The following is a 6434-nucleotide window of genomic DNA, read 5'->3' on the forward strand; positions in this document are numbered from 1 at the left end:
TCTCTGACTTCCCGCGCTTCACTCTTCACGTTCATTCACGCTTTATTCATGCGGTGCTGGTGACGGAACCCAGCGCTTCGCACCACTGAGCTACTTTTCATTTTGAGACTGGGTCTCAGTAAATTGCCCATGTTGGCCTCGAACTTGAGATCCTCCTGCTTCAGCCACCACAGGGCTGAGATTACAGGAATGCGCCACCGCGCCCGCTCGCGCTCCATTCTTCAGGCACCTTAAAGCCCCTGCCCTCGCACCCAGGTTCACTGCATCTGGACTTCCGGGTCCTGATGCCATTGCTCGAGGGGTCCGCCCTGGCCAGACCACGTTCCTTACTTCGGCTCCCTGCAGAGCGGACATAAGGGGTGTGGGTGGGGTTGAGCGATAGAAAGGTGGGCAGGTGGTGTTGCTGCCAGAGAAAGTGATCGGTGTTATTAGAATAATGGAAACCAAGGATGAGTGAGTGAGCAGAGAGGCCTGCCCCCAGCCTTCGGGATTTTTGGCCCTGCTAATGATGGGTCGGTCACTTCAAAATGGACTGTGCAAGGTAGGCTGTCGCCTAATCTCTGTAATCATATGTACCTTTCCGGTGGAGACTAGGGGGGAAGTAGGGACAATTTATCACCCAGCGTATCGCCAAATAATGATAGCTTAGGTGACTTAGCAAGGGAAGCGACAGGACAGGTTCTGGGAGAGGGCAGTGTGGAGCAGTCTGACCTGCTGCTGCCCCTTCCAGGACAAGGCACCCAGCATGGGCTGCAATTCCCCGCTGAGGCAGCTGGGTTGGGGCAGGTGGTTTTAGCCTAAGGGAACTGTCCCCAGGTGTGCAGCCCAGGGGCTAGGGCAGCACCTGCTGGTCATGGGACAGTCCCTGTGGGGAACCAGCCGGGGAAGGGGTGGGCCGTAGAGTGTTCTGAAGCCAGTCAACTTAGTTCCCTTTTCAGGAACTGTGGGAGGTCAGTGAGCAGGAGAGGAAAGGGACGTGGAGTGATGTTCTTAGTTCTAAGGGGCAGAAAAGAGGTGCAGATGCTCAGTCAGTACCCTCCTCCTGGTGGCCAGGCTGGGGGAGCCAGGGCTGGGCAGCTGAGATGGAGGAACAGTAATGTACTCCCTGTAGAGAGTAGTCAGGATTGTTCCTGAACAGAAGGTCCAGTGGATTAAATGTGCAAGCCTTCAGGGAGTTGGGCTGTGCCTCTGGGAGATGGGCCTAGGGCCACCGCTGTGTCTCAGCCTACGGTTTGTCTTGGGAGTTTGAGGAATGGGAGACTCTGAAGATGCTGTGCTCATCTCCAAGGGTTTTTAAATTTGCAGGCATTCCCCTGCTTCCAGAAGGGCCAGGATAGAAGATGTCGGTGTTGGGAGATCCCCACTTGCGTTGGAGGAATGCCCTGGACTGGAGGTCCGGACTCCTGGGTGCTTGTCCAGTGCTGCTGCCACCTGACAGGGAGACGCTGGACAGTTAGGCTTCTTGTATGGTCCTCAGTTTTCCCAAAACCATCGACTGGCCTTGAGAACAGGTCAGCATCATGGGGGCTGTGCCCAGGGGCGGGTCCCTTTGGTGTTGGGTAGGGTCCTTAAATCAACATTCTTAGCAGATTATCAAGGAGGACCTGGGAAGGTGGTCGGAGGCCGCACATGTTGGACTCTATGACCCAGGGTTAGTCCATATTGACCTCTCCAGGACTTGACAGGAGGAGGTGTGGTATGGAAACTAACCAGGACACCAATGGATGGGGATTTGCCCTTGGTCACAAAAGCTGGTAGAAGAGCTGAGTGGAGACAGGAGAGAGGCATTTCCTCCAGTAGGAAGGCCTGGGAGGCAGTTTCCAGGCTGGGTGGGCTCCATCTGGGAGGGGATTGTGGGTGAGCTGTGGGTCCCCCGCCTGTTGAGATGAGACAGGCTTCCGCTCATGGGGTCAGGTATAGACGCCACCAAGGTGCCACCTGTTCAACAGAACAGAATGGTGGCCTTTCTAAATCAGTTTGTGATGCACTGTGATTTTTCTTTGGTTTGTGAGGAGAAACCGGCAGACCTTCCTCTTGGGATCCAAGGGATTGAAACAACTCTCAACATTTTAGATGCAGAATTGCCCTGGGCCCAGAGGATGTCACCTTTGAAGTCTCTCTTTTCAGTGTCACCGATGGATCACATTCTGAAACCAGTTCAGAGTAGTCTCAGCAGAATGGTATACAAGACTCTGGACCACAGGAAAGTGAAGTATCGTCCAAAAATATCTGAACGGTAGCCAAGGATCCAAGGGTTGCCTGACACCTCAAGATGGGTCAAGTGGGTGTTCCAGAAATGGTGATGAGAAACTAGGCAGATATCTGAAGGACTAGGGCTAGATCTTGAGAGGCCAAACACTCTGGAGCTTAGTGGTGAAAGTGAAAAGGCCAGATAGTGATCTTCTGACAGTGAAGAAGCTAAATTTCTTTTTTCTTTTGGTACCAGGGATGGAACCCAGGGACACTTAACCACTGAGCCACATCCCCAGCCCTTTTTTGTATTTTACTTAGAGACAGGGTCTTGCTGAGTTGCTTAGGGTTTGGATAGCTTGCTAAGGCTGGCTTTGAACTCACGACCCTCCTGCCTCAGCCTCCCGAGCAGCTGGGACTACAGGCGTGCGTCACCGCACCCAGCAAAATGCTGGATTTCGATAAGAACAACATCTACATGTGCACGTATGTTTCCATTCTATGAAAGTCTGAACTGGCTTCTTCATGGAAACATAATAAGTCAACATAAGTTTCCTCTATGTTAAATACAATAAAGCACTTGTAACCGACCCCGAACAAAACAAACAAGCCCCAACAGTCAGAATTTCTGAGAACAATTCTTCAGTTGAGTCTCTCCCCAGCCTTTTGACAACACAGAGACCTGGCCTGCTGCGCCATAGCAACTCCCCTCCACAGTCCAACACTGCCCGCCCCTCCCGGCCGTCTCGGGCCCCGCCCCCGCCCCGCCTGGTGGTCTCAGGCCCCGCCCCGTGCCCCCCTCCCGGCGGTCCCAGGCCCCGCCCTCCGCCTGTCTGCAGGAAGGCTCTTGTTTCTTTCATCTTTTACGACTTCTGTTTACCCAAGCCAGCTAGGCTTCTGCCATCAGTTCTGTCAGTTCAGGGAACCCCCCTTCCCTTGCAGTCCTTGTCCCACCTCTGTTAACAAAAAGTATTCTTATCTCCTCCGGTTATTGGTAAAGATTCCGTTCAGCTGTGCCAGACAGAAACCCAAACAATAATGGCTTAAGGAAAATACCACGGAAAAGTATTTCTCTTTCACAAAAAAGACAGTCAGAAGTTAGCCATGCAGGACAGGCACGGTGTTGTCAGTACCAGGGATCAGGTTTTCTTACACGGTATCTTGTTATGTCACCATCTTCAGCTGTGACTTCCATTGCCTGGTGTAAAACGGCTGCTAGAGCATCAGCCATCACATCTGCATTCCAGCCAGAAGGAAGGAGGAAGTTTTGAAGAAAGACTTCCTTTCTCCCTTTAAGGTCATTTCCTGGAGATTCCACATAGCACTTGGTTTTACATCTGCTGGCCAGAACGTAATTCTAAGGTCATAACGGCTATGAAAGAGGTAGTCTTCATTCTGATAACTGTGTACTCATCTAAAATTTGGATGTCCTAATATTACGAAGAAGGAGGAGCAGCCGTTGTCTGCCAAACCCCCTGAAATCTTCTTTCGCCTCATGAATCTCCCCCGATCCCTGGGAGTTCTGTGACCTGTGCCCCTTCCCTGTGGCTGTCTCTCTAGGACACCCACTGCTTTTCCTGCTACACCACCAGGTATTTGCTAACTAACCGGTTCCACAGCATTTCTGTCCACTGAGGGTGCTGTTTGGGCCTGTGAGACTGCCAGAGGAGGGGCATCCAGAGCAGAGACCCACGAGGTGTTGAGGAGGGGCGAGGTCTTGGACAGAGTGGCCCTGGGCCACGACTCAGGGACTTCCACCTTCCCCGGGTGCAAAGGGTTGGCTTAAGCAGAGGCCATGCTAGGCTGCCCTGCCTGGGGCTCTGTGGCTCCTGGTGAGGCCATTCCCATCCTCCTAAAGTAGGGTTGGTGTCCAGCAGTGTGGGGAGGCAGAAGCCATGCAAGGGACGGTCCTCCCTCTGCCCACCCTTTCCTGTGACCCCTACTTCAGGTTGTTTCAAAATTCAGGGCATAGCTCAGTGGTAGAGTGCTTGCCTAGCTCGCGTGAGCCCCTGGTGCCATCCCAGGATCACACACACACAAATTCATACCTGAGCCAGGTCATGTCGTTTCCCATAGGATGGGATGGTGCTTCCTTGGGGCTCATCCACGCCGTTTGTGCTTTTCTCTCTTTTGCTACTTTTAAGCATTTTATACATTTAAAAACTTGTCTCTGCATCGTCTTACTTTTCATAATCTTGGTAGCTATTATCATTAAACTACAGTGTACAGCATTGCCGGTGCCATTCATCAAACATCCTTTTGCAGCCGGGCACAGTGACACATGCCTGAAATCCCGCAGCTCAGGAGGCTGAGGCAGGAGGACTGCAAGTTGGTGGCCAGCCTCAGCATCTTAGTGAGGCCCTAAGCAACTGAGCGAGACCCTGTCTCCAGATAAAACATAAAAAGGGCTCAGTAGTAAAGTGCCCTGGGTTCAATACCTCTTACCTAAAAAACAAATTAAAACAAAACAAAACAAAAAACCCCCCAAAACATCCTTTTGTTTGCTCAAGCCCCTTTTCCAGCTGGACGTGGCAGGGTGTGTGTGGGGTTTTCACATCCCTGAGCTTGGGATTGATTAGTACTGTTTAATTTTTTTCTCCCAGTCCTGAGGATGGATCCCAGGGCCCCTTTACCACTGAGCTTCATCACCGGCCCTTTTTATTTTTTATTTTGAAACAGGGTCTCACTAAGTTGCCCAGACTGGATGCAAACTTGTGGTCCCTGGCTTCGTTCAGCCGGTGGGCTTTATTTAATAGCTCCGGTAGCAGTGGGTACGCACTTTGGTTGAACTCTGTGGTGCCACTGACCTTGGTGTCGGAGTCCTCTAGGAACTCTAGATGGACTCCCGGCCCTGACGCTGTCCCTGGCCCGCTGGCCCCCTGCCTGCTCCAGCCCTGGCCTCCCGCAGGCCCCCGCCAGCCCTGACGCGGTTTCTGTTTACATGTTAGCAACGCGTCTTGGATGACTTCTTGGGAACAGCTGGCGAGGTCTCACTTGGAGCTATCACGGTTTGACACCCAGAAAGCTCTGGTAAAGTGTCCAGGCTGGTCCTGGCTGCCCCGCAGGTATCGGCTGGCCAAGTGGGAGCCAGACCGGAAGCACAGGTTCCTTAGATGACCCCCGGTGTGGTTCCAGGACACTGGGTATTGGATATGGGGTTGGCACAGAAGTGGGAGGACCCGTCTGGGATCCCCCGGCACCTGGCTCAGGGACGGTGCAGACTAGTTGCAAAGTTGGTGGTGTGACTGTCCTGCGGCCAGCTGGAGCCCCTGGGTGACGGTCTGTGACATCAGGGACGCCAGGGTGGGGTTGGTAAGTGATCTAGATCCAGTGTTCGGTTGGGGGCTCTGGGGACTCCTGTGCCAGGTGCTCCCTGGACGCTGTTCACTCCGTCCTCTCTCACGGCCTCCCAAGGGCAGGCCCTGGGGTGACAGTGGCCCTGTCACCACTGCAACTCGACAGGTAGAAAATGAGCAGTGGTGTGCAGGGACATTACCTGTGGTCGATGACGCCATGTTTGCTCAGTTTTATCAGCTGGTAAGTGAGAGGGAGTCCTGGACTTTAGGTGAACTCTGACCTTGAAACTGCAGTGCTTGGGAGCCACCCCCCTTCCGTCTGTGACTTCAGAACATTGGCCCTCAGACCCCCCCCGGCTGTCCTGGCCCCTCCCTTCTAAGAGGGAGGCTGTGGGGGTCCCTGTGCGGGTCTCCTGTGCTCCCCGCGGTACCCGTCCTCCCTCCTTCCTGGCTCTCCCCACCTGCCTCCATCTGTCTGTCTCTCTCTCTCCACTTCTCTCTTTCTTCTTTTATGGCCTCAGCAGTGGACCCAGCATGTCAGAGCCTCTATCCATCCTGACCTGGGTGCCCCCAGTGCTAAAGAGGGGGAACAGGTGCTGGGTACCCAATCCCAAGTCATGGCCTCTGCAGGTCCTGGGACTTTCTCCTCCCTGCTTGGGGCCTGGTCACCCATGTACTCCCAGGCCCAGAGTCCTCTCTGACAGTCGGACAGGGCACCCCTCAGCCAGGCCAGGGGCCTGGGGGCAGGGGATGCTGGGGCCTGGGGGCGGGGATGCTGACCTCCCTGGGTCCATCAGCTTCTTGTCCTCGTGACTGACACACTGCAGGAACAACTTAGAGGAGGACGAGTCCGTTTTAGTCCACGGTTTCAGTTTAGTCCACGGTGGGCCCACTCCACCGCTCTGGGCCCAGGTGAGGCAGAGCATCATGGCAGATGGTGAAAGAAAG

This window comes from Sciurus vulgaris, assembly GCF_902686455.1.
Source record: "Sciurus vulgaris genome assembly, chromosome: 18".
NCBI lineage: Eukaryota > Metazoa > Chordata > Mammalia > Rodentia > Sciuridae > Sciurus > Sciurus vulgaris.